Below are 26,863 nucleotides of genomic sequence, written 5' to 3'. Positions count from 1 at the left end.
CATTGGGGTATCCCGGCTTGCCTGTTCTCCCTAGACGCTGAAAAAGCGGTCGACCGGGTAGATTGGGCGTTCCTTCGAGCGGTTTTACGGAAAATAGGGGTTGGGCCCAAAATGGAAGCACGCATCATGGCCCCATACGCTGCCCCGGCAGCCCGGGTGCGAGTAAACGGCCAACTTACGCAGCCATTCCCCATCTGCAGGGGCACGCGGCAGGGTTGCCCCCTATCGCCCCTGCTCTTCGCCCTGGTAGCGGAGCCCCTGGCTATTCTCATTCGCCAGTCGCCGGATGTCACGGGCATTTCCCTTCGGGGACGTGACCACAAGGTTGCGCTCTTCGCCGACGATCTCCTTCTCACGCTGTCTGCGCCCTCAACCTCGCTTCCAGCCGCACAATCGCTGCTCCGCACCTATGAGCGGGCCTCCGGGCTAAAAATTAACCACACCAAGTCTTGGGTGCTCAATCTCACGATCCCGGAGGCGGCGGCGCTGCGGACAAGCACCCCATATCAATGGGCGAGCGACTCCGTGAGATACCTCGGCCTTAACTTGACACCGGATCTAGCTACCTGGACGCAGGCCAATTGGCCGGAGTGCAGGCGCTCTGTCCTAGACGACTTGCGCACCTGGAAGGCACTGCCGCTTTCCTGGCTTGGTCGCCTCATTGCAATCAAGATGTCCGTGCTGCCAAAGATCCTCTACCTGTTTCAGACTCTGCCGACTCCCATCCCGGACCATTACATCCAAGGGTTACAACGGGACTTGATCTCCTTTATTTGGGGAGGTAAGAAACCGCGATTCTCTAACAAAATATTAAAGCTCCCTCGGGATAGAGGCGGCCTGGCTTGTCCCAATCTAATGGACTACTACTGGGCGTCGCACCTCCGATATGTTCTGGAGTGGGGGGCGTGGGAAAGCGAAAAAATTTGGTTCCATATGGACAGGGCAGTTACCTGTCGCCCGATCTGGGACCACGCTTGGCTGCCCCGGGCGGTGCATCACCGTAGTCTGTATTTGGCGGTCCCCACTAGGACGGTCTTGGAGATCTGGGATAGGGTGGCGGTCCGCAGGGGCCTCACCGCCTTCCCCTCGCCACACACCCCTCTAGCTCGCAACCCCCAGTTTCCGCCGGCCTGCCGCTCGCCATACTTTGAGAACTGGACGGAAAGTGGCTGTCGGACGATCCGAGATCTCTTTGTGGGAGGGACCTTCAAATCCTTCCAGCAATGCCAAAGGGACTTTGGGCTGACGGACAGGGACAAGTTCCAATATGTACAGCTTCGGCACTGGGTGCAGGGCTCTTCGCTGGTGCAGGCGGCCACGAGGCCTCTCACCCCGTTTGAGCACTTAGCGCGCACGTTTGGCACATATAAGGGCCTCGTCTCTCGCGTCTATAAAGTGCTCCAGCACTCCCAGCGTCCAGGACTACATCCGTACCAAGTGCGGTGGCAGAACCTCTCGGGCTCCGGGATCACCTCCGCGCAGTGGGCAAGGCTTTGGGGCGATATCCCTAAAACCTTCCGCAGCATCCCCCAACAGGAATCGGCCTACAAGGTGATGACCCAGTGGTACTACACCCCTGTCCGACTGCAAAAGATGTTCCCTAAGGTGTCCCCGCTGTGCTGGCGCTGTGCACAGGCGCCAGGGGACTTTATCCATATTTGGTGGACATGCCAGAGTCTGACTACTTATTGGAAGGAAGTCCTCAGCCACATCAAAAGGGTGCTAGGCTACCCCCTGCCGGAGGACCCCCTCACGATTATTTTGGGCCTCCGGCCAACGTCGCGGCGGGCAATGACAGGTCGAGATTGGCACCTGAGCCTTCACATGCTAGGCGCAGCAAAACAAACAGTGGCGGTATACTGGAAGAAGGCGGAGCCGCCGTCCATCAACGTGTGGTTCGCCCGCCTCTGGCAGGTCTTGGCGATGGAGCTGCTTACAGCCCGCCTCCAGTTCAGGGACACTAGGTTCAAGACCCTCTGGTCTCCCTTGGTGGAACACTTGGGCAGGATAGAGCATGCACGATTGCAGCCGCCGAGACTGCGGGCCTTAAAACTGTTCGACGACGAGATTATTCTGACGCGCTCCGAGATTCTCACGCGGCCTGTGGAGCTGACACCCTCGTCGTTGGAGGGTCCCTAGCTCCAGGTGAGCGCGCCGGGGTCGGATCTTCCCACTGTGCAGGCATACATCCCCACAGGGGTACTAGGGGCGTTGGGGGGCCGCCGGCTCAGCTTAAGCGAGACTAGTTGCATCCATTGGATTTCCCTCTTCCCCCCGCTGCGGCGCTTGGCGTTCTGCTTTTCCTCCTCCGCCGCCCTCCCCCGCCACACCCCCCCGCCCCTTGTTTATTTAGTTTGTCCTGTCTTCAGGATGTATAGAGGTTAAGCGAGGTGATAGTGCCTTGGTGACACAGCACGGTGGCGCTACGCTACTCCATTCAATCCCTTCAAACACTACACGTTTACTTGGGGACACTGCACTACATTACATGAGCTGCCCAGAGCATTGCATACGAACTTAGCATAGATCAGGCGCGGAGTGTAGCACCTACTTGTCCTGGGCAGGGTTACGGCACTCACTAGCCCCGGCCTTGAGTTCTGTTGGCCTCCTACTGCGGGAACCCCGTTGGAGATTAGCGTACATCACCAACTGCATCTGCCTTATCTGACCCCCCTGCTGGTGCGAACACGGCTCTAGACAGGATGTGGGGTGGCGGGCACTTTGGATGTGACGAGTTGAAGGCAGGGAATTGGAGGGGAAATGCATGAGATATGCTATGCTATAATGTCTTTGTTTGATGGGATTCGACTCTGTTCGCTGCCAGCCAGGATGGTTGTAGGCACACAGCTGTGTACATTGAGCTACCTCTTTTTTTTCAATAAAAACAAAGTTGGTAATAAAAAAATTAGCGGGCGCGCGTCTGCGAAAGTGATCGCAGGGACGCGCTCTGTGGTGGGGGAGGGGAAGAGCAAGGAGCTTGGGAGAGCGCTTTAAGGCTTTATGAGCCATGACGGCCAGACGGAGGAAAGATAGATGGCGGCTGCGCGCGTGCACGCGCTTGTGAACGCAAGCTTGAGGCCAGGAAAAGCCTCTGGTAGCACTTTAAAAATCCACTAACTAAATGTCTCGCAGAGCAGCACATGTGCTGGATCAGGCGAGACCTAAAAAGGATACAGGTTTCAAAAGCATATTCTCCATTAAAAGTCTTTTAATGCAACAATGTGTCCCTTACTATCACTTGTCAAATGGGAATGCTAAATCCCTGAGAGGTGTCTGTGTTATTCAAGATTGCACCACAATGCAATCTGTGAAAATGCATTGTTGTGTCCTATCCTTAGCCAACCACATAACATTCCTTCTATGAGTTTTATCTCATGCTGCATTTCTTGCATGCCTTTTGCAGCTCTCCAAGTACCACGCATCAGGCTTAGACTAATGCATTTTAGTGTGGTGCTCCGCATCATCGCACTGAAATGCAAAGTCATTGATTTATAAATACTCCTACGATGTCAATCCCAGTACCAGCTGGTATTTAGTACCACTTACAGAAAGCTGGCACCGCGCAGTCAGCCCTGCTTGCTCAGAATTGGTGGTTGGCTCAGCTAGCTTTGGGCTGGCTTTAGGGGCTACAGTGTAACAACTTCACCCATAGTGGGCTGGCAAAGCATTCAGCTTCACTGACCTCACATGACAATGCGAGCGAATCAGTGTCTGCTTGATTTACCCTGCGCCCAATGTCCGATAGACAGACCGATTACGCACCTAGCTATAGGCGCCCTGCCGCCTGCTGTGCGAGCGTGTGGCACGACAGTCAGTTTGCATTTGGCAGTGAGAACCGTGCATTGTTGTGCCAACCCGTGCGGCCATATTATGCCTATGGCCGCCCGCAAACCGCCCCAGACTGCGGCTGCCGCGGGAGTGGTGCTACTTCATGTTTAGCAGACAGCCTGCACAAGTCGTCGCGTCCTGGACCGTGGCATCTGCCCGCAGCCTGGCCTGCACAGGGGAAGTCGTCGCGGCCACCTTCAAAAGTCACAGGTGAGACCCCCGGGGTGCAACTAACCTCGAGTCCGGTATGTTGATAGTAAACCCTGCCCACCCATACGCATACCAGACAATGTTTTGAAGCAGCCTAAGGATGTCGGCCGTAACACAGACTGTGCACACCGAGGACCGTGCTAAAACTATCCCAGCACTGTGGTATTTAAATAAACATAGCTCATGTATGAATGCTTTTTCCTGTAGCCTGCCATGCCAGTCACTTGCAGGCCCTTGGTAGACTGTGTTGGAAACTGAGAAAGTGTGGCACAGCCCAGGATGGCTATATGAAATAATTTAATTAAAATTATACCTACTCATTTCCTCAGTCCCCTGCAGCCTCTCGGACAGGTTAATTTTGCCAAATGTTGTTCAGTTGTTGACTGAACAACCATTCACCACATGCCCCGTTTCAATCGCGTGACACACTTACAGTGTACTAGCACCAGGGTCACCATCACAGCCCGGGTGACAGCGAGCTGAGACTTAGAGCTACCCAGTGCAGTTTACGTTAGGACTCAAACTCAGTGCAGCCCCTAGGACACACAGGCAACATCCCCTCTCTGCTGCCAGAGACCAAAGGCTGCATGTAATACCCATAACAAGGCAACATACAATCTGAGGCCAGTCCTGAAAGGCCAGGCCAGGCCCGGCATCTCTCCTGCAATAATCAACAAAGCAACACCAATGAACCCCTAGGCCCATCTCAACCTGGCCAGAGTCTTGCTTGGCACAGGTGAGCTGAACACTGTGGATGTGAACGTGGTTAAGATGGACTGCGAAGGAGTAGGTTGGTTTTGGTGGATATGAAAGGAGTTTGTTCTAATGGCTGTGTGGTGTTTGAATACACTGGGTGAGGCAGGTTGGGTCATATTGGGAATGGGCTTCTAGTGTACCGGGTAGAGCCAGGCTGGTTTTGCTCTCAAGAAAGTGTCACTCATTGTCATTGAAGTGCACTCATAATTAAACTGAAATTTTGAAAATGTCACACATAGCAATCTGAAACCTTGGCAGCTATGCGTAGTCCATTTTCTGTTCGTGTGAAATTTCCCAGTTTTTGGCTTTAAAATTCTGGTCACCCTATCTATCATCAAAAGGCACGCAGCAAGACTTTGCTCTCAAGAAAGTGTCACTCATTGTCATTGAAGTGCACTCATAATTAAACTGAAATTTTGAAAATGTCACACATAGCAATCTGAAACCTTGGCAGCTATGTGTAGTCCATTTTCTGTTAGTGTGAAATTTCCCAGTTTTTGGCTTTAAAATTCTGGTCACCCTATCTATCATCAAAAGGCACGCAGCAAGACATTGCTCTCAAGAAAGTGTCACTCATTGTCATTGAAGTGCACTCATAATTAAACTGAAATTTTGAAAATGTCACACATAGCAATCTGAAACCTTGGCAGCTATGTGTAGTCCATTTTCTGTTCGTGTGAAATTTCCCAGTTTTTGGCTTTAAAATTCTTGTCACCCTATCTATCATCAAAAGGCACGCAGCAAGACTATCAGTATGACGTGTGCTTTCACAATCCCTAATACATATTGGGGATTGTGAAAGCACACGTTGTGCTGATAGGCTTGCTGCGTGCCTTTTGTTAATGGACCGCAGCAGATTGCATGCCTTTTTGAAAGTTTTCATGTTAATTGCAGGGCCCAACATGCTTACACTCAGGGCTGCATTTAACATGAAAACTTTCAAAAAGGCACACAAACTGCCACTGTGTTAAGAAAATCATGCAGCAAGCCCAACAGCACGATGCGTGCTTGCACAATCACTAATATAAGTTAATGATTGTGAAAGCACACATCGTGATTTTAGGCTTGCTGCATGACTTTTCTTAATAGAGCGCGGGGGGGGGGGTCAGATTGTCTGCTTTTCTTCAAGTATTCATGTTAATGGCAGCGCTGCCATTAACATGAATAATTGCCTCTCGTGGTGTGTGTGCGCGCTTCAAAGAAGACACTGCGCGCTCGGATTCAAATAGGTGCGCGGTCTACCCGGTACCGGCCTTCTCGACCCGGACAGCACAAAATGGATACTGCCAGCCAGAGTCACATTTCTGCCCTCCTGCTGCTGAGCCAAGCTCGAGCAGAGGAAGGCAGCACAATAGGCATCCTGTCACAGTGAGGTGTGACCACCTCCCAGACAGGATTTAGTGTATTGGGGCTGGATGGGTGCACTCTGAGAGTGCCTGAAAGTCTGCACTTGGGCCACATTTGGTTTCCCTGTGCATAGTCCAGCTCAAACCAGTTCTGGGAGCCATTGGTTCCTGCTCTGGCGCGAAACTACACAAAGGACATGGGTGTAGCTACCCCTCTGTCCTGCCCCTCCCCTAGGAGGGTCCCCTGAATCTGTCCAACCCTCTCCCGTGGGTATAAAATGGGTTACCTGGCTACAGGACATTGGATTTTACGTGGACAAGATTCTACAAAGAAGAAACCACTGACCTTCGACCCTCTGAACACCTGGACCTCGACTGGGCTCGACTTCATCCCCTTTCCGTCCAAAGCTTAGTTTGTGCCGTGATTCCATACAGGCTCCGTGCAGGACCTGCGGGTCACTTAAGACAAAAGAAGAATCTCCCTTGGAGTCACTCCCTGCTTCGCAGGCACCTACAGCGCTACTGACCAGTATTGCTCCTGAGCTCCTGCGGACTCCGAAGATTTCAGCAACACAGGAGGTGGGTTCCTGAAGGTCCCTGAGGTCGATCTGCCCTCTCACCGAGTTTGAGGCCACTATCCCTCGTGGGGGCTGCGTAACCCGAAACCCTGTGCACTGCGTCCATTTGCAAGTGCATATGCTTGTTGGCGATTCCTGAGCTTGTGCATTGGACCCCGTGTGGTCCTGACCCTGAGCAGTATTTTAACCAAAGAACTCCAGCCTCCTCACACTGTGTGCTCCGTGGGCTCGTACTTTGCAAACTGACTCAAGGTCCCCGCACAACTCATGGTCCTTCAGCCTGAGGGTCAACTTGATTGTTCGTGGGCTTTTCTGGTTGCTCCAGACGTGCCCTGACTCTCCATTGCTTGGAGAGTCCCCTGGACCTTGCTGGTCCTCACCGTGACCTGTTTGTACTTCCTGCGTGGGTTGTTATTGCCAAGGCTTGTTGGTGCTCCCGCTGGACGCCGACCCCTCAGCACTCGACATCCTTCGTGGGACAGCTCACCTCTGGCTCCTGGTCACCTTCGACGCCTCCGGGACCTCGTGGCTGCAGAGTCAAGCATCCCTTCTTCGCACCTGAAATCGGTGGCATTCGTCTCCCGAGCCCCTGGTCGTTCTGAAGTGACCCAGACTCTGTCCCCTCTGCTTTCAGGTTCCTTCCATCCAGAATCCAGGCTTGGATTGCACCGGACCCTTTTCACCTTCACGGCAGCAGCAGCACTTCTTCACTTCCTTCCACAGAGAACGACGAGAGTTTGATGCCACTTCCGAGCTATGCATCCGGCTTCCCTGGATTAGGTAACTCGGATACTACGGTATCCACGGGTGGGGTGGCTCTTTAAAGTCTTAAGTTCCGAAGGGTTTGCTCAAAGTCCTCCTAGAAGGGGCCTTAAACTTTAACTTTGCAACCGCGACTTTCCCATAGAGTTGTACAGACCACGTGGTCGTGTTTCCTCACTGCACCCGTCCTCCGTGGGTCTCCTGTGTCATCACCTTGGGTGGTTCCTTGGGGTTCCAGTGATTCTACGTGCTCTAGGCACTGTGTCTAGTCACGTCGCGATTGTTATACCACTATTTTAGTATATGGTTCGGTCTCCCCCTGGAGCCCGCTGTGTGCGACTTACAACTGTTCTATTGATCCAGTATTGTGTTCTAACCTCGTGTAGAGGGTAGTAGAGAGCGTTATATTAATAAATACATACTTTTATATAACTACTGTGTGGTTCCCCTTCATGTAGTCATTCAGGAGGTGATATTCTGGTAAAACAAGCTGCTTTACATTCCTTCAAGATTAAGCCTGAAGGCTGCTGTCCATAGCTACCACTAGGTTAACTTTCATGAAGGTTATCTTTGACCTCATACATCATAAGGGTCATGTGGATTGGTACAGGGTGCCCACTTTAACTAGTGGACAGCATATACCAAGCCACCTTCTCACACCATCTACAGGCCACATCACCGATTTCTTCAATTCATGTGGTGTCACCAGTTGTTCGAGTTCTCCATACTCCCCTTCAGCACCTTGGTGCTTTACAAAGGTGATCAGACACGGGATGGTATTCCTCAGAATGCAGGGTATTCAACTCTTTGTCTACTTAGACAACATACTCCTGATGAATAAATCCCCTGATCAGCTGAGGTCGCATCTGGCATCTGCAATTGCCCTACTGGAAGACCTGGCGTTTGTGATCAATTAAGACAAGTCAGAGATAATTCCCTCACAGCGAATTCAGATCCTGGGATTTGTAATAGACTCCGTGGAGACCGCCTTCAGTCTTCCCACTAAGAAATTATCATAAATCCGACTTCTAGCCAGTCCAAAACACTCCCATAGACAGGTTCTCAACATAGTAAGACTTCTCTCATCCTCCATACAAGCGAGCTTTCTTGGGCTGCTCCACTACAGAGTACTCCAGAGGCTAAAGGCCTCGCACCTCCACAGAGGACTCACTTATTCGGAACTAGTGCCTCTTTCAACGGAGGCCAGTGAGGCGATTCATTGATGGCTATGTCACATGGAGACATTGAATGAAAGGGCAATCTATGGTTCCAAACCAGACATGGCCATTGAGTAGGATGCCAGCAAACTGGGTTGGGGTGCCAGGTGCAGAAAATCTTCTACAGGAGGATGCTGGTCAGAACACAAACTGCACCTGCACATCAATTGCTTGGAGCTCCTGGCCGGCTTATTTGCGATCAGATGTTGGACTAAGTACAGAGCCTAGTGATGTTTGCTACTCCGGATGGACAATATCTCAGCCGTCAGCTATATCAATTACCTGGGTGGCACAAAGTCAAAGATCCTCACAGAAACTGCTCAGGACTTCTAGAATTACTGCTTGTTCAACCAAATTTCGGCGGTGGCGGACACCTTCCAGGCATTTGACAATCAGAGGGCGAATTGGAACTCCAGATACTACAGGGATTCGAGTATCTGGGAGCTGGACCCTCCAGTGTTCAACATCCTGTGCCGGATCTGGGCCCCATTTTCGGTAGATCAGTTTACGTCCAGATTATATCATTACCTTCTAAGATACTTTAGTTGGAGGCTGGATCTGGAAGTGGCAGCAACACATGCATTTCTGCAGGATTGGAGCAGGGAACAGGGCTACACCTTTCCCCCCTTTGCAATGATAATGAGGGTTTCAGCGCACATCAGATGTCAGGAGGCGGGCTTAGTGCTGATCACTCCGTCTGGAGATCGCAAGCATGGTTTCCAGTTCTTCTGTCACTTTCCTGGGATTTTCCAGTCAGTCTCCTCCATATCTGGACATTCTGCGGAATCCAAAAGGACTTCCACACCAGATGGTAAGGACAACTGTCTACCTCTAATGGCCAGGGGGATTATTGGCAGAGATAGAAAGTCCCTGGCCTTTCAGATCAAGCTCAAAAACTTATCTTCAAGACATGGGCAAAAACGACTTCAAAAAGATACAGATCGGCGTTAGGACGATGGTTGGCCTGGAGTCATCAAGGACACGTGGATCCTGTGGAATGAGGCATTGTTCACATTCTGAATTTTCTCTCGGAACTGGCTCACCAAGGCATGGCCTACCGGTTGGTTGATACCGTTAGGGGGGCTATATCAGTAGGGTACCTCCCAGTAGACGGTCAACTTATGGGGGGGAGGTGCGGACACCCTTTAGTGCGTAAGCTGTTTAGAGGTACTCAACTCTCTCTCTCCCCAGAACCACAATATTGAGCCCTATGGGATGTCAATCTTGTTCCAAATCGATTTTATCCTAGGGTCAGAACAAGTATTTGAGTAGGAAATAACTTTCAGGTAAGCTGGTGATGTTGTGCATGGCGTCTGGTAGGAGAGTATCTTATGTTAGAGCTTTTGCTATGTTAGGCAGGACGTAGACCTCTGAAGGGGTCACCTTTATCATCTCTAGGTCTACCAAGACTCGCACCAAAGTGATCTCTTACCCGCCCTTCCATGATTTCACCAAGTTATGTGTAGTGAATTGTTTGAAGTGCTAAGAGTATGCCACTGAGGAGCTCAGACCTATGGGAGAAAAAACTGTTCATTACTCTAAGGAAAACTTTTAAAGTGGTTACTTCCCAGACTATAGTCCTATGGGCCAGCTGGTTCACACAAGAGGTTAAGATTGACAACCTTTTTGGGTGCCTACAATGCAAGAGAGGGCATGGCTTTTAGGCTTTTATAACAGGAGTGAGGCTCGAGGACATCATGAATGTGGCAGGCTGGTCCTCCAATTCCACATTTAAGAGGTTTTACTTCAAACAATTGTGGATATTGCCTCCTTGGTGGTTAAGCTTTAAACTTGCATGATTCTAGCCTCCGGTCCTGACATAGAATGAAATATTTCCTAGCAATCATAAAGAAACGTTTCAATTCTATTAAGGACTCTGAGGCGAGGATTATCCCACCCACAAACCTCAGGTTATGCATCTTCCTTTAGATGGTAAGAAGGTGAAATTACATGGAGCACCTACTGCTTAAGAAGTAGGAATTCATTTTAACAAAACAAATTATTGTCAATGATTTACTGCAATAGCAATTATAATGACAGTACACAGGGTGCGTGTAGCATTTTATTACAAATCTTTTATTCCTCAGGCAATGACCATAAAACAAACAGGTGATGAGATCCAATATCACAGCGGAGAAAGAGGAAGAACATTCCAGATCATTACCTCTTCACGGGGAATGTGGATCCTGAATAGCTGCTCTGTTTCTTGTTTTTCCCCCTCTGCTCGATGGGAAAGGTAGTTGTTATTGGTAGTCTATCTAAGGCTGCTGGAGAAATAAACAAAGAAAGCTATGCATAATCCTTGCCTCCGAGTCCTAATAGAATTGAAACTTTCCTAAGCAATTACTAGGAACATTTCAATTTCCATTTATCGCATACAGAGGAGATTAACTCATTTCACCAGCTTTCCATGCTACAGTTCTAGCTGTAATGATCCCAGTGCTTTTTTATTTCTATTTCACTCTCTTTTCAATGCACTTCCACTTCCTCTCACTTCTATTGATTGTTATTTGTCTTTTTATTCATCTCTCTTCTGTCTCCTATTTATGTTACTATATTTGTCTATATTTTGCTCCTGTGGTTTTCGGTTTCCCTTGCTTTTTTTGTTAAACTGTCTCTCCTTTGCCAACTTTCTGTTTTTGCTCTGTACACTTTGTTGGTCTTTCACTTTGTCATCTCCTCTGTTGATCTGTCTAGTCCTTCCTGACTTTGCTTCCTACTCTTCATTTGTTTTTCTGCTCCTACTCTGTTTTTTTGCTTTCTCTTTCCCTGTTGCGGTTTCTCCCTGTTACAATAGTTCTCCCTTTCCTTCTCCTTACTTTTGTTGCCATCTCTGTCCCTCTCACATTCAACTCGCTGCTACTAACCCTGGACCCTCCACTCAACAACTACAAAAGCACAATGTATTCCCTTCAAACAGAGCAGGCTGAAGTGTTTTTCATTTTTTCTTTTTAAACAGATGTTTTTCTCCAGTTAAGGAGACAGAGTGGCACCTGAGTTGCCCGAAGCCTTCTGTGCATTTCAAAGTTAATTTTTTTAACGTGGTGATCACAGAATAATTACATTTACTGCGTAGCATTTTCTTTAAAGTGTTTGCAGGGCTGCCGATGCTGCTAAAATGTGCAGGGGGTGTTTACATTTTTTTTTATCATGCCCAGGCAGCGCACACACGGTCTCTTCAAGACATGCTGTATCTAGAATATGAGCTTTAATTGCCTCCTTTTACTCTCCTTCGCAAATAGCTGCTTTTCTTTGGTTAATATGCTCAGTTGTCCCTCCTTTGCTACTTTTGTAACCTCCTATGAGGACTGTCCCTGTTACATGTGCGGTTACCCTTCAGGTTATTTACAAAACTTCCAAAGCACTCTTTTTTTGTTGGCCTGCCTCTGGTCATGTTAAATGCTTTGTTTGGTTGGGCGATCTGTTCCCTGGGGGTCATGTTTTAACCATAGACGAAGACGACAGAATCTCTGATTGCAGTTTTATGCCCGCTTCCTAATGAGCAGAATGAAATCCGCATTGCGTACTGAGTTCCCCTCATACCCGGTCGAGCCGGACTCGTTCCCCCCGCTTAGTATGGTTCTGGAGAACACAGGTGGCGCACGCCTCATTTCCAGAATGTACAAGACCTGCACCCAGCTTCTCCCTGTGGATGACTCCAAGATTAGACAGGACTGGGAGGTGGATACGGATGGGGCGATCACAGACAACCAATGGAAGAAGTGTTGTATGGTCACTAGGGACATCACGCTTAACAGCCGCCATAAGTTACTACATTTTAAATTTCTCCGCCGTGCTTATCTTACACCAGCCATGGCCCACAAGATTGATGCTACTAAATCACACAACTGCTTAAAATGCACCTCCCCACATGCTGACTTTCTGCATCTGGCTTGGTCCTTTCCTCGTTTACAGATCTACTGGGCGGGGGTGCATGAGACACTAGGGAAAATAATCGGGATTCCACTTGTCCACCTTCCTGAAATTGCCTTCTTGGGTTATACAGTTCAGATTCCCAAGAAAGTAAGGAGATTGGTGTCCCTGGGGCTATTGCTGGCGAAAAGGGAAGTGGCCATCCACTGGGGCAGGAAGACGGCCCCCAAACTACAAGACTGGCGGAGTAGCCTAGTGTACTGCAACACCAACGCAGAGTTATATGCCATTCTTATGCCACCGACATCCCGCCCCAAAGACATATAGGGACCAATGAGAGCACACCTGGATGCAGCTAAGCAAGTTTTCACCTCACAGGCAGATAATGGCATAGTGCCGGAGGGTGTGGGCTGAGGGGGAGGTGATGACCACACAGTTGCATGGCACGGAGTGGCGGGAACTCGATGTGAGACTACTGCTCAGAGTGTTTGCAATAAATTGACTGCCTTAAGCATTATAGTTTGGAATGGGTGCCGCGGATGGGGGTGGGGGTGGGGGGGGGGGGGGGAGGGTTTGGGATCTGATGTCCACTGTGTGGTGCCGTAGTGTTGGTTGATATTTTGTCCACTATTATATCACAAAATGTCAGGCACAATTCGTTTTTGGTTGTGAAGAAACCATATGCAATGCAATGTGAATTTTCTCCTTTATTTGGAAAAGTAAGTGTTTAAAAAATGTATTTATTATTAAATGCTTTGCTTGGTTAACTTCCTGCATGAAATGTTTGTGGCCGCTTCATTTTTCAGCTCCACTAGTCACTTAATCTCCCTGTGCCATCCCCCACACCATCTCAACCCTTCCACAACAGTGCTTGCCCGCCCCCATCACCCATCAGAGGTTGCTGCTCGTGTCGGTGCGTGTTCAGCTTCGGCGCCCGACTGTACCATCCCCGGCCGTCACTAATAAACTGAAATGTGGTCTGTAGGACCCTCAGGCAGCAATGGAGGCATACAGCTGAGCTCCACTCCAGCCAGAGGCCTTGTTGAGGACGTGTATTTCCAACCAGAGCTTTGTTTCTACAGGTAACCCAAGTTGCACTCCGGAACCCTGATGTCAGATGGAAGAATGTTTCTTATCCCTAAAAAATAATCACTATGTATCGTTAAGTCTCTGCGGACCCTGTATATAACCAAGCTGGAGCTCTGCTGTGTATTTATTTCCTCCTCCCCCTTTAGATGCTGTCTTTAGAGCTTCCCCTACGTATCTCTCATTGCTGATCTCTTGAAAGTAAATCAAACATAACATGTAATCTTCCCGTGCTGCCTCTAATTCTAATTTCTAATTTAAAACACTTGTAGAGCGCGGCGTACACCTTGCGGTTTCTTGGCGCTGGAGGTTCAGTAACTGAGGAAAAAGGACCATGGAAGGGTGGAGTAAGTATTAGGCGGGGAAAGCCTGGCTGAAAAGGAAAGTTTTCAGGTCTCTACGGAAGGAGAGATACTGAGTTGCAGAACGGAGATTGTCTGGAAGTGAGTTCCAGAAAGTAGGGGCCAGAGTTGAAAAGTTAGAACCGCCCCACTTTTTGCGTGAGAAGCGGGGGGTCTGGAGAAGGGACTTGGAGGAAGACCGGAGATTTCTAGCGGGGACATAGGGTTTAATTAGTGAGGCGATGAAAGCGGGGGCAGTGCCCTGGCGGGCCTGAAAAACCATGCATCCGATCTTGAAAAGGGAGCGTTGTTTCACGGGGAGCCAGTGAAGCTTTTTTAGAAGGGGGGTGGAGTGGTGGTAGCGTGGAAGGCTGTATATCAGCCTGGCCGCCTGGTTCTGGATGGTTTGGAGTCTACGCAGGCTGTACGCTGGAATGCCATGATAGAGGGCGTTGGCGTAGTCCAGGGGTCTCCAACCGGTCGATCGCGAGCTACCGGTAGCTCGTCAACAACCTGCCAGTAGCTCGCATCCCGATGCCCGCTTTTGTACCCTATCATTCTCATTATGTTTATTTTTAGGCCTTTTTGGCCTCTTATTCGTTCTAGAAAACTAGGTGGCGTCAGCCCGACGTGAGCAGTGCGTGATTCAATCAAGCTGAGACTCTCTGCCCTGCTGCCGCCTCAGAGGTACCACGTGGCTTGACACAGCGTGCATCACGGCACTAACTAAACAAGATCCAATCCTGAGTGACCATCACCCGGCAGGGCCTACGTGTGATTCAGAGGGGCGGTGCCTTTCCTCTTATTTCTGGCAAGGCCTGCCTACCTATCATGACCACACAGGGTGTGCAGACACTGGTGGCGGCAGCTTAAATTTGTTATTCCGGGTGCCAGCAGCTGCTAGGGTTAAGTTTCACCTTTTAGCCATGTGGGACAGAGTAAGCCGTGCTCTTTGGTGCCGCATAGATTAGGCATCATAAAATGATTTAGTCCTCCTGGGGTCACCCTGGCAGACAATGGTTGCAGCTTGGTGAAAATAGGAGGGAACACTGACCTGAGCCCTCATAAAAAGACTCCTCTGCAGCCACCGTAAACCAGCACTGCAGGCAGCATGCAATCTGGGCACTCTCCCGAGCCCCAGGCCCAGTCAAGAAAAAAGGCTCGGCAGCTTCTGCCTAGCGTGAAGCCATCGTCAAAGTACCAGAATTGACTACTGCCACAGAGGGATGACTGATGCCTGCAGTTATCAGTGTCCTTGAATGATTTCACTCGACTTGCACATGCCCCCTTCTGAGAGCGAGCCTCTGCCCCTGCCCCTGCCGTAAGCGAGAGCCAGCAGAGCAGCACAGCAAGCACCAGGAGTAAGACAAAGTTAAGGTAAACCTACAAACCATTATCTGGGTGCACTTTGTGGGGAACCAAATAGGGATGTGAGATGTTTAGTTCAGGTAATAACAAGTCTTAAGATAGGTAGTTTGAAATACCTTAACCTTACGTGCAGCCTATATGGGTAATCCTTTCTGATTTACGCTTGGCCTGCGGACAAATATAGAATCGTCTACTGTTGCAGAGAGTGGCATATTTATCTATAAAACATTGTATACTTAGGAACAACTAGCACACAGATAAAACAAACCATCTGTCAAATGTGGCAATGAGAATATTTGTCCAATTTGAGCCTTCACTTGAAACGTCTTGGGCAAAATAGTTTTGTTTGATAACGGATTAAAGAAAGTTTCTCCACCTTCACTTATCCTATATTTTTTTAAAGAAAATAGACCGTGTTGCCTTCTACTAATGTTTACAGGACAATGCATTTTGTGAGGTTGGTTTATGTCCGACTATCACTAAACTACTTTACTGTGATGCTAAATAAAAAATATACTTTTCTCTTTAAAGAGCGAGCAAATAATTGAAGTTATTTGACATGCAGGTTAGGTCATGTTTGTACGATTTTTCGAGGCCTGCTCTGTTCTAAGGTCAGACACTGGTTCAGGACCTTCCATTTCAGGGGTTTTATATCAGTTTAAGGGTTTTGTCTGAACATTTCATGTCTCAGAACTGGGTAATTTGTGATAAATATTTATTTGCATGGATATTACTGCTTGGTTTTAACCATAATAGTGTTATTCACAGAGTCACTCATTGGAAATGAAATGTCACACATATACATACTAAACACATAGAAATGTCACACGTAAGCAACCTGAAAACTTGGCAGCTGTGGCCACAAACATCATTTTACATTTCTTTTCATTACATTTTAGTGAAATGATGAGAGAAATGCAAAATAACTTCCTGGCTTCGTTTTGTGCTTAGGAACAACATGCAAGACGTACCTTAATAAACAAAAAATCATGTAAAACGCTGCTTTAATTTAATGAAATAATGGGAGAAATTTCAAATGAAGATTTAATTTGATGGCAAAATAAACATAAGGCTCTTAAGTCTTAACACATCAATTTAAATTCATCCCATTTGCAAAAAGTACCTACCCCCTGTAGTGCCTATATTTTCTGCAGCCAATGACCAGGGGAAGTTGAAACATGAGCCAAGCTTAGGCGTATGACCCCTTCCTTGCACATATTTGAACATTTTGTAAATAATTACACAAAAGTCATACAGAAAAGGTACCTTTTAAAAATTACCCACTTGTATTTCTCCAACAAGGAGAAACATTTCATCAGACAATCAAATCATATCACTGCATTGAGAGGCATTTTTAGGAGTGATAGTTTTTAAACATGAAACAGTCATGGACTCCTACTGTCCCTTATGACAATGCTATATTAATGAACTAAGAGGGAAGTCATGGGTACCATACATGTGGGTAGCTCATTACTGCATGGAGCACCTTTATAGTCTGTCAGGGGAGATTTTTGTGCAGTGCACACCCTGAACTCAAGCATTTCAAGGTGCCGTCATGTGTAATAATAAAGAAAAAGAAGACATGATGCAATAATTGTGAGGCACTGAAGTACGTACCTACATGGTCAGAAAGCTACATCATGTAGGGTGTGTGGTTGGAATGGTGTTGTTATTCTTTTGTGAGAAGTGTTTCGTGTTATGGGTGATGACCACCGATGTGCATTTAGATGGAACCGTGTGTTGGATGACAAGGCATGAGAGACAGAAATGCAATTTATTGTTTTCAGTTTTCTGGTAGCTTTACACAGCTCCACAGGATCCTATACTTTCTTATGATTGTAGTCTACTTAGCTGGTGACTGTAGAGGCCAGGATCTCACAGTTTGTTGAAGAGGAAAGCCTGGATTATTGCTAGATTTTCTGGTTTCATGTTGTGCATTGCATACATACACTAAATGGGTAGCTCTTTCTCTGTAGAGGCCCTTTAGTCAATTAAGCTGGGCGTGGGGGAACTTTGGGAACAATTCGCGAGTTGCTCTGCCTTTAGTAGCTCACAATGATTTTCACTGATCAGAAGTAGCTCTCACTACGGAAAAGGTTGGAGACCCCTGGCGTAGTCCAATCGTGAGATTACCAGGGCGGCTATGATGATCTTAAGTGCCTGGGGAGAGAAGAAGCGGGAGACAGAGCGGATAGTTCGGAGAGTGAGGAAACAGGAGGAAACCACGGAACTGATTTGTGAGTGAAGAGTGAGCTGATTATTCATTTTAACACCCAGTGTTTTGACCACGGTGGAGGGGGATGGTGCCGGGCCAAGAGAGGGGGGCCAGAAAAGAGAGTTCCAGGGGCTGGAGGGTGAGGTGCCTCTAACACCACCTCACCCCTCCCACAACAGAGTTTGCCCACGCCCACCCCCACCACCCCTCTGAGGTCGCTGCTCCGGTTGGTGCCTGCTCAGCTTTGGCACCCGGCTGTGCTATTCCCGCTACACTGAAATGTTCTCTGTAGGTTCTTCAGGGAGCAATGGAGTCAGACCATGGAGCTCAACTCCAGCCAGAGGCCTTTCCACTGTGTATTAATTGCCCCCTCCCTCTTTAGATGCGGTCTTTAGAGCTTCCCCTAAGTAGCTTGCGATGTTGATCTCTTTACAGAGGTGTGATGCTTTAACCCTTTGGCCCTGGGTTTAGTATTAAACTCCCCAATGTGTTCTGTAAAGTAGGTGTTTCTTGAGGGTCTCGTCCAATGTAAGTAAGTATTTACACGGAATAAACCGTTTTAGCCATTTGTGCTGCATACTTGGTACAAACCGTTTTGTGAGTGAACACCTTTCTTACACAAGACTAGGGGGGTGATTAAGATGCATCCCTGCGGTGTTGGGACCGGCCGCCAAACATGCAGCGGTCCCGCACCGCGAATTAGGATGCAACCGCCACCCCAGCAGTCGCATTATGCAGTTTAACATTGCGGCGCCAATGCCAAATTGCCATGTTGTGCATTTCCATGCACAACGTGGCAGGCACCGCGCGGTGCCTGCCACCTTGTGCATGGAAATGGAGGGGTGTACCATGGATAGCCCCCAAATGCACCCCCAACCACCCGGGGGCCCGCAACGGGTCCCCAAAGCAAATCCCCGCCAGCCTTTCCATGGCGGCAAGGCCTTTACATCCCAGCATCCTAATATGGCTTATTAGTGGCCCAAGTCGGCCCGGCTGGCAATCGGAGCGATTGCCGCATGGCGGAGAAGCGGCGGACAGACTTTCCGTCCACCACGTTACCCACCGCCATTGTAATCTGGCGGTGGGTAAATCAGGTTACGATGGCGGGCGGATCGCCACCGCCGAGCGAGCAGTGGCGATCCGTCCGCCAGATATTAAAAGCTTGGCTGCCGGTTCCAAATGGATTGCTTTACAATGCAATGGCTGTAAGTGTAGGAGTGCTGCGCTTATAGTAAATTATTGCAGATAACTAGGAAAGAGGGCAACAAGGTTAACTGGATAATGCACAGTATTAAGTCAAGATAATGAAACATGGGAGTTCGTGCTTAAAATATTAAGGCCACGTTTTAAAATCTGGAAAGATTTTTATTTTATATTCCTCTACACTTAAGCACGATCGTAATTTTATAATTTTTCCTTACCACTGCCAGCTATGGATACATTCCTAAATTGATGATATTAAACGTCTAAACCATAAGAACTGTGCCACAAACGGTGTTCTGAATGAAGCTCTGGGCGCTTTGTAGAGCGCACTATATCCATGCAGTGGGTGCACCTCGAACACTGGTTGTTTTTCCTTACCAGTGGGGTCCGTGTGCTCCCACTGAGACCGATATTGTAGATTCAGCTGGGTTATACTGAGCAATGTTGCACATATTTACTTACAGAGCAGATGTGCCCAGGATCATACCTTTTATGAACACTTGCTGGAGCCAGGATTAAAACCTCGCACTGCAGCCCTAAGATTTGCAACGTTGGTGGTGCTCCGCAGGCATGAGAATGACTCTAAACTGAATGAACATTTTACCTCCCAAATGAATGGCTCAGTATATGTCATCTTTTCTCCAAGCTCGAGAGATTTCTTTTTCAGGGCTCACACCAACAGGGCCCTTCACAATCTAAATATGACTTACATTTTACCTGAATAAAACTAGGGAGTGAAAGTATTCTGTCTTTTGACACGTATGGTGACAATATCCCAGAGAAGATTCCGAGACCTCTTTGCATAGTGTGTGGGTTATTTCTTTCTCCCTGATGTTAAGAAATGCAGTTGCCTTCTTTTCAGCTGTGCACCTAGGCACATTCTACTAGAACCGTGACAAACACCAGTGGTATTTTTGGTTGGGTGAGCTGCGCACGCTTTCTTTAAGTATTAATTCTTGGAATAGCTAGCCAAGTGATCTATTAAATCAGAATTTCATGAAGCTTGGCAGCTTTTCTTTTAGCTATTCCTGCAAATAGGTTACCATTGGTTGGTGTGGAAGTCACCTCAACACTAGGGTCTGCAGAAGTAGAAATGGGGCACTTATGAGCAAATGGAATATCAATTCATGTAGGTATTGAAATATCAGTCCTTCTGTCACCTCCCACGTGCTGCCTCACTCTGCTTGCTGCATCTGATGCCTTCCCTCCTCCCATCTGCGTACTGAATCTTCAGCTAACTCCTCCCCATCCCTCCTAAATGCTCTATGCTCCTACACACCACATACATCCACTCCAATCCATAACATATGTTAATGTTAGTGGGAATTTGTAGAGCGCACGTACGCCGATTGGCTTCATGGCGCTAGGACTCAAGTTGACGGAGGCTTACCCTGTGTGAACAGCCAGGTTTTCAAGAGTTTCCTGAATTGGAGGAGGTTAGTGCAGGATCGAATTTCAAGCGGAAAAGAATTCCACAGTTTAGGGGCAAGAATGGCAAATCTGCGACCTCCTATACGTACCTTTTTGAAGTCTGGGATGGTAAGAAGAAATGAATGGGCGGATCTTAAGTCGCGTGAAGGAGAATACCGGAGTATCAAATTATTGATGAACTTAGGGCTGGTGCCATGCAAGGATTTAAAAATAAGGCAACCGGTCTTAAAGACACAGCGCTGTGAAATAGGGAGCCAGTGGAGTTTCCACAGCAGTGGGGAGGCAGAGTGCCATTTAGGTTGATGAAAAATCAACCGCGCTGACTGGTTCTGAACCAACTGAAGACGCTTGAATAGGTAAAGAGGCATTCCCAGATAGACAGAGTTAGAATAGTCTAGGTGAGATAAAACCGTACAGATCATGGCTTGGATCAAAGCGTCGTGGGTGAGGAAACTATGGATTTTCCTAATTTTACGCATTTGGAAAAAGCATTTGGACACCACAGCTCCGATCTGGGTTTTCAATGACAAATCACTATCCAGAAGTACTCCCAGTGTTTTAGCGGAAGTGGAAGGGGTGGGTGGAGGGCCTAGTTCTAGGGGCCAATAGTGAGGGCCCAAGTGCTTATGGCAATCACCAGTGAGGACTATTTCTGTTTTACCAGGATTCAGTTTGAGATGGTTGAGATCCATCCACGTTTGAATAAATAACATAGTATCCTGGAATCCCGTAATAGAGTTATTAGAACTGTCAACCCTAAGAAGGAGCTGAAGGTCAACAGCATAGTTGAGGACCAGCACGTTTCTGTCTTTGAGTGACTTAATCAAGGGGGCCATGTAGATATTAAATAGATGGGGAGAAAGAGCAGAGCCCTGGGGTACCCCACAGGTGGTAATGTGAGGATGTGAAGAAAATTGACCCAGACGAACAGCCTGTGAGCGGCCCTCCAAAAAAGAGGTGAGCCAACGGGCCGCGGTCCCTCGAACTCCCGCCCTCCTCACACGGTCTACCAGAATAGTATGGTCGACCGTGTCAAAGGCCGCAGACAAATCCAACAAGACCAAGGCCCGTGGGCAGCCTTTATCAGCATAATCCCGTAGGCTATCCACAGCCGACAGAATCACGGCTTCGGTGGAGTGTGCGGGACGGAAGCCGGCCTGGTGAGGGTCCAAATATTTGGACAGCTCTAGAAAATTAGAGAGATATTTTGCTACATAGCCCTCCAAGATCTTAGACAAGAAGGGTAACAGGGAAATCGGGCGGTAGTTGGAAAGAAGCACAGGGTCAGCTCCCAGTTTCTTCAAAAGAGGGACCACTATAGCTCTTTTAAAAGCCGAGGGGACTGTGCCCGATATAATGGATTTGTTCAATAATGCCAGAGCCGGGCCAGGATGGATTGCAAGGCATTCTTTCAAGATGTGAGGGGGGCAGCAGTCAGAGGGAGCGCCAGATTTAGTATCTACCAATAGCTCTTGAAAGGCCATATCACTAATGATGGGGAAGCAGCTTAGGATTCTGTCATTACAATGTGAACTGGGGGAGCCCAAAGGAGAAAGATGAGTAGGGATACTAGCTTTTATTAAGGAGATTTTGTCAATAAAATAGTCATTCAATGAATCACATAGGCCTTGAGAGGGGGCAGCCTTCAAAAGAGTACGCTCAGGGTTGGAGAGTTCATCTATTATAGAGAAAATTACTTTAGACTTTTTATTGCATTTCAGGATGCGATCAGAGAAAAAGGCTGCTTTGGCAGTCAGGATACTTTTCTTGTACTCTTTCTGAGCAGCTATGTACTGTGATCTTTTTTCCGGAGAGTATTGCAAACGCCATTGTCTCTCCAATTGACGCAAGACCAATTTCTGGGTCTTGAGATCTTCCGAGAACCATCTATTTGCCTCCGCCCGGCGCACTAATTTAACTTTTTTAAATGGGGTGTGTTTATTACTGGCATCAAGGAGCCATTTGGATACTTTATTTTCCAATAGGTATGGGTAAGAGACATTTACAACGCCAATATCTCTAACTTTCATTTTCTTTTTAACACCCAAATACAGATCGGGAGCTTAGCTCCTACCTATTTGTCCTTTTTCATCATCAAAAAGGCAAAGCTATCCACACATTTCCAATCCACACCACATAATTTGACACCAAATCACATAATACAACTCACAATTACACAACACACCACATACATTCACACCCTGCCACAAAAACAGCAAAAAGCACACCACATAATTAAACTCCACTACATACCACTCAACAACACAAAATACAATTCCAGATATTTAAACTCCATAACACACAATCCCACTCCACATAATTCCGGTACACTCAATACCACATAATTACTATCCACATAATTCCACAGCACACCAGGCCAAATAATTCCACTACAGAAATCTACACCACACAATTACACAACTAATCCAATCCAACCCACATAATTCCACCACACACCACCAATTGCACTTCCAATGATTGTTTCTACAAGGGCAGCAGGGCTGCAAGCTATTGTGGACTTATGAAAAGACATAGGGTGTACATTACAAATCAGATGGTGGTAGAACTGCCTCAAAAGCAGAAGTCTACTGCCTAAATTGGTAGCGTTGGTAAGTATGGTAATAATCGTCAACCATTTCAACCAATTATCCTCGAGTGCTTCCTTAAAACAGCCAGCAAACAGAAACCATTAGCACAGGGAAATCGAACACCAACAAATAAGATACATTTAAAAGAAATGTGTCAAGAACAAACAAGCACCATAAAACTATTTTGCAAAAAAGAAAACAATGAAAGTCATCATCAATAAAAAGATAACATGCTCAGTGGTTCATTTCAACTGGTGGCAGCACTCATTTTACAGTTGTGCTGTGATACTAGGCAATGCATTTTGGAGGGATTCTGGCTGCCTCAGGCTGTGCAGCTCTCACTGCAAAGCAGATGACAGTCACAGTTAACGTATTTTTTATCTAAATAGTTGGTTCTTTTTTAAGGTAGCAAAATATTCATCATGGGCTTAGGGACCTATCTCGGCAGCAACAGTACTGTCGCTATTCACAGCCCTGCTAATTACCGCACATCAGCAGTTAAACCAAGACTTGTAGTGCTCGTGTCGGCATCACTGCATTAAAAAACTAATATCACGCACTTAGTAACTTCTACATGGTAAAGATGGTGCTGCAGGCAGCTCTGTGGTGTATAGCCAGGGCCATTGGAATTATGTGGTTCTGCAGATGTGGCATTTGCCACATAATTATGGATTTGGTGCATTTGCCACATAATCCATCATCCGCTACATATTTTGCGGATTTTAACAAAAAAAAGGTTCAAAAAGCTCTAAAGAATCAAAAGTTACTAAAAAGGTTTTTCCCGTGCAGTGGGCCCTTCACATAGGTTGACTGGTCATCTTTCAATTGCTTATTGCCGTATCTGGTAGTAAAACTGGCACTAATAAGGTGGAATTTGTGCCCAGACAGTGTTACCATGTGAAAAAATGTCAAAATAATGAAGCAATACTATCACAAAAAAATGTGATGCATTACACCAGATAATGTGCTTCTTCTTGTCGCATTAGTTAGTCAATTATGTATGTTGCATACTTTAGTCAACCCTGCCACATAATTCCAATGACTCTTGGTATGGCAGAGAAAGTACCCCAAAGCAGTTTGTGATCGTGACCCATATGAGCCGGGCACAGGTCGAGGAAATGGTGAGTGACGGACTGGGTCCGACTGATTGGGTTACTTTGCAATTACTTTTCAGATGTACACAGTGAAGCGGTTGCCTCTAGGACCAGCCCTGACTCCCCACGTGGATCCAGTTCCACATAAAAATATAAATACAAGCTCCACGCCAGTTCTTACCACCAGTCAGTACCCTTCCAGCAACCCGTTACGTCCCTGGTACAATGCTGCCCCCCTCCGGTCTGGGCAGCAGTACAGTTTAGACCAGCCTCAAGATCCGATCCAAACAAGGGCCCTGCAAGTACAGAGAAATGCATCGTCTCAGAGCACAGAGTTAAGCAGTGCAATGAGTTGCACTACAAACGTGCATCGCCCGAGGCCAGTCCTGGCAGGCTCCACCGTACCAAGTCAAGTAAGTTGTTTGAAAACGACGGGCGCAAGCGTGCTTCAAGTTTTTGTGTTGCATGAACAGTAAGATTGGACCTGGCTGTGAGATAGAGTCTATAACGTGGGTGGCTCCCAGTTACCAGCTAAACACAGCGGTGCAGCTTGTGACAGCAGCACCTGCCCTAGGGCTACCGACTGAGGCCAGCCTCAGCGGCAACCGCTAAACCCCAAAGCAAAGCATGAACATCGCATTTTGATGCTGCTCTCTCAAGAGGGGTCAGCAATGCTCGGGCTCAGAAACATCACGCCTGTGTCAATAAATGTATCAAGTGTGTAGTTGCAGTGCAAGTCTCATGTTTATTGATGCTTTTTCTATTAACAGAAATGGAATCCGTGTGATCACAACAGTATCCCAAGACACGCTGTCACAGAACACTTATTAAATCCAGTGCAAACAATTGTTGTCAAAGACGGGGCCAACATAAAAACGGGGCCAACATAAAGACGGGGCCAACAAGTTCAAAGGGCATCAAACGACGACCGCTTGCAAGAAAAGAACTATTGTTAACATCCCTATCATGGCTATGTTACAAATCAATGTAAGCATTAATTAATCAATGGTTTAATAAAGAAAGAATTTCCAGAGGTATTTAAAGAGGAATTAGGGTGTTTGAGAGGTTATTTACACAATATAAGACTGATTCCTGGAGCGGTCCCTGTAGCTTGTAAAGTTCGCAGTGTCCCTTTGTCAGCAAGAGAGGAAATGACAGGTGAGCTGGAGAAATTGAAGAAAGATGGTATAATTGAGGAAGTTGAAGGCACTAGATGGTTGGCGACAGTCGTGGCCGCACGCAAATCGAACGGAAATTTGTGCTTATGCATAGACTTAAGAGAACTGAATAAGCAGGTTATCATTGATAAATATTCTTTGCCTAAAATTTCTGACATGTTGATGCTTTTGCAGGATGCAAGTGTTTTTTCCACAGTAGATTTGAAATCTGCTTATCATCAAATAAGACTAGAAGATGAGTCAAAAGATCTTACGGCCTTTATCACGCCTTTTGGGACTTACAGATTTGTCAGACTAACATTTGGTCTTGTGTCCGCAGCGTCTGTATTCCAGAGAGCTTTAGAAAGGGTTTTAAAAGGTGTTGCAGGGGTGAAGATTTATCAGGATGACGTACTGGTGTATGGAAAGAATGAGGAGGAACATGATAAGATACTCAGAATGGTCTTTAAGAAATTCCAAGAATACAATCTTACTGTGAGGATGGACAAATGTAAGTTTAAAAAATCTTCAATAGATTACCTTGGTCACACGATTTCTGGCCAAGGCGTACAGCCCAAAGCTGAACTTGTAAGTGCCATCCAAGATTTAGCTTCTCCGTGCAATAAGGAAGAGTTGATGACATTCCTGGGAATGTCTGAATATTATAGCAAGTTAATTAAGGATTTTGCTGGAATGTGTGTCAACATGCGAAAACTGCTTTGCAAGGGGGTTAATTTCATTTGGTCCAATGAATGTGAAAAATAATTTGTCACAATTAAGAATATCCTAAAGAAAACTCCAAAATTGAAAAGTTTCGATCCCAGCAAAAGAACGGTGCTTATCACTGATGCCAGCAAGAAAGGCTTGGGGGGTGTCTTACAGCAAAATGATGGGGAATCTGACTATGTTTTATTCTTGTCACGAAGTCTCAGGGGTGCAGAATTACGTTACTCCGCAATAGAAAAGGAGGCCCTAGCGGTGCACTGGGCAATTAAGAAACTAAAAAATGTGTTGTGGGGTATTAAATTTGAAGTTAAGGCAGATCACAAACCCTTGTGCCAGGTGTTCAACAAGAAGGGAATTGATGCAATATCTGGGAGGATTTCTAAATGGGTGGTAGCACTCCAATGCTATAATTTTAAAGTTGAATATTTGCCGGGTACTAGGAATTGTGTTGCTGACACCCTTAGTGGCACAAAATGATGATAAGTGTGAACTGGAGGAAGATCACATCAATGAATGGGTCTGCAGCATTGAGGCCGGTGGGTTGAAAGAGAACAGATGGCGAGATGAATGTGCAAAGGATAAAGAGTTTGTTGAGTTGACCTCTCTACTTAAGAATGGATGGTACAAGAAAGTCAAAGGAGAGTGTGAAAAGTATTGGATGGTGAAAGATGAATTAGCTGTGTGCGAGGGTCTCATTTTTAGAGGCACCAGGTTAGTTCCCGTCGCCAGTGTAAAATTCAAGTTTAAAAGAGGTTCAGGAGGCTCCAGATATAGGAAAATAGAAGTATGTTTATTCCAGTAAAAGTGATCCCATCCATCCAGGAGAAGAAGTCAGGTACAACTGACACATAGCAATAGAGGCATCACCACACCAGGTTCTATCACCATGGTGCACATTCAAACACAAGCAACATGTTAATACATTGTACAGAAAGAAACTTGTATACAAAAGAAACTATAAATAAATTAAGTGACACTGAATTGGAAACAACATTTAAGTACCAGATATTACACCTTCCTTCTTACCCCACAGCCAGGAACATGTGGGAGACAGATTAACCGTAAGTACTAGGCCCCTCAGTCT

General features: G+C 47.0%; 1 protein-coding gene across 2 annotated transcripts in view; it reads right to left on the bottom strand.

The window, feature by feature from the left end:
- Window positions 1-26,863, bottom strand: part of LOC146805265 (von Willebrand factor A domain-containing protein 5A-like) — a 671,080-nt gene that overhangs the window by 602,462 nt on the left and 41,755 nt on the right. The window lies entirely within an intron of this gene.

Source organism: Triturus cristatus, chromosome 8, assembly GCF_964204655.1.
Source record: "Triturus cristatus chromosome 8, aTriCri1.1, whole genome shotgun sequence".
NCBI classification, from domain to species: domain Eukaryota; kingdom Metazoa; phylum Chordata; class Amphibia; order Caudata; family Salamandridae; genus Triturus; species Triturus cristatus.
This window is presented reverse-complemented; position numbering and strand designations above follow the sequence as displayed.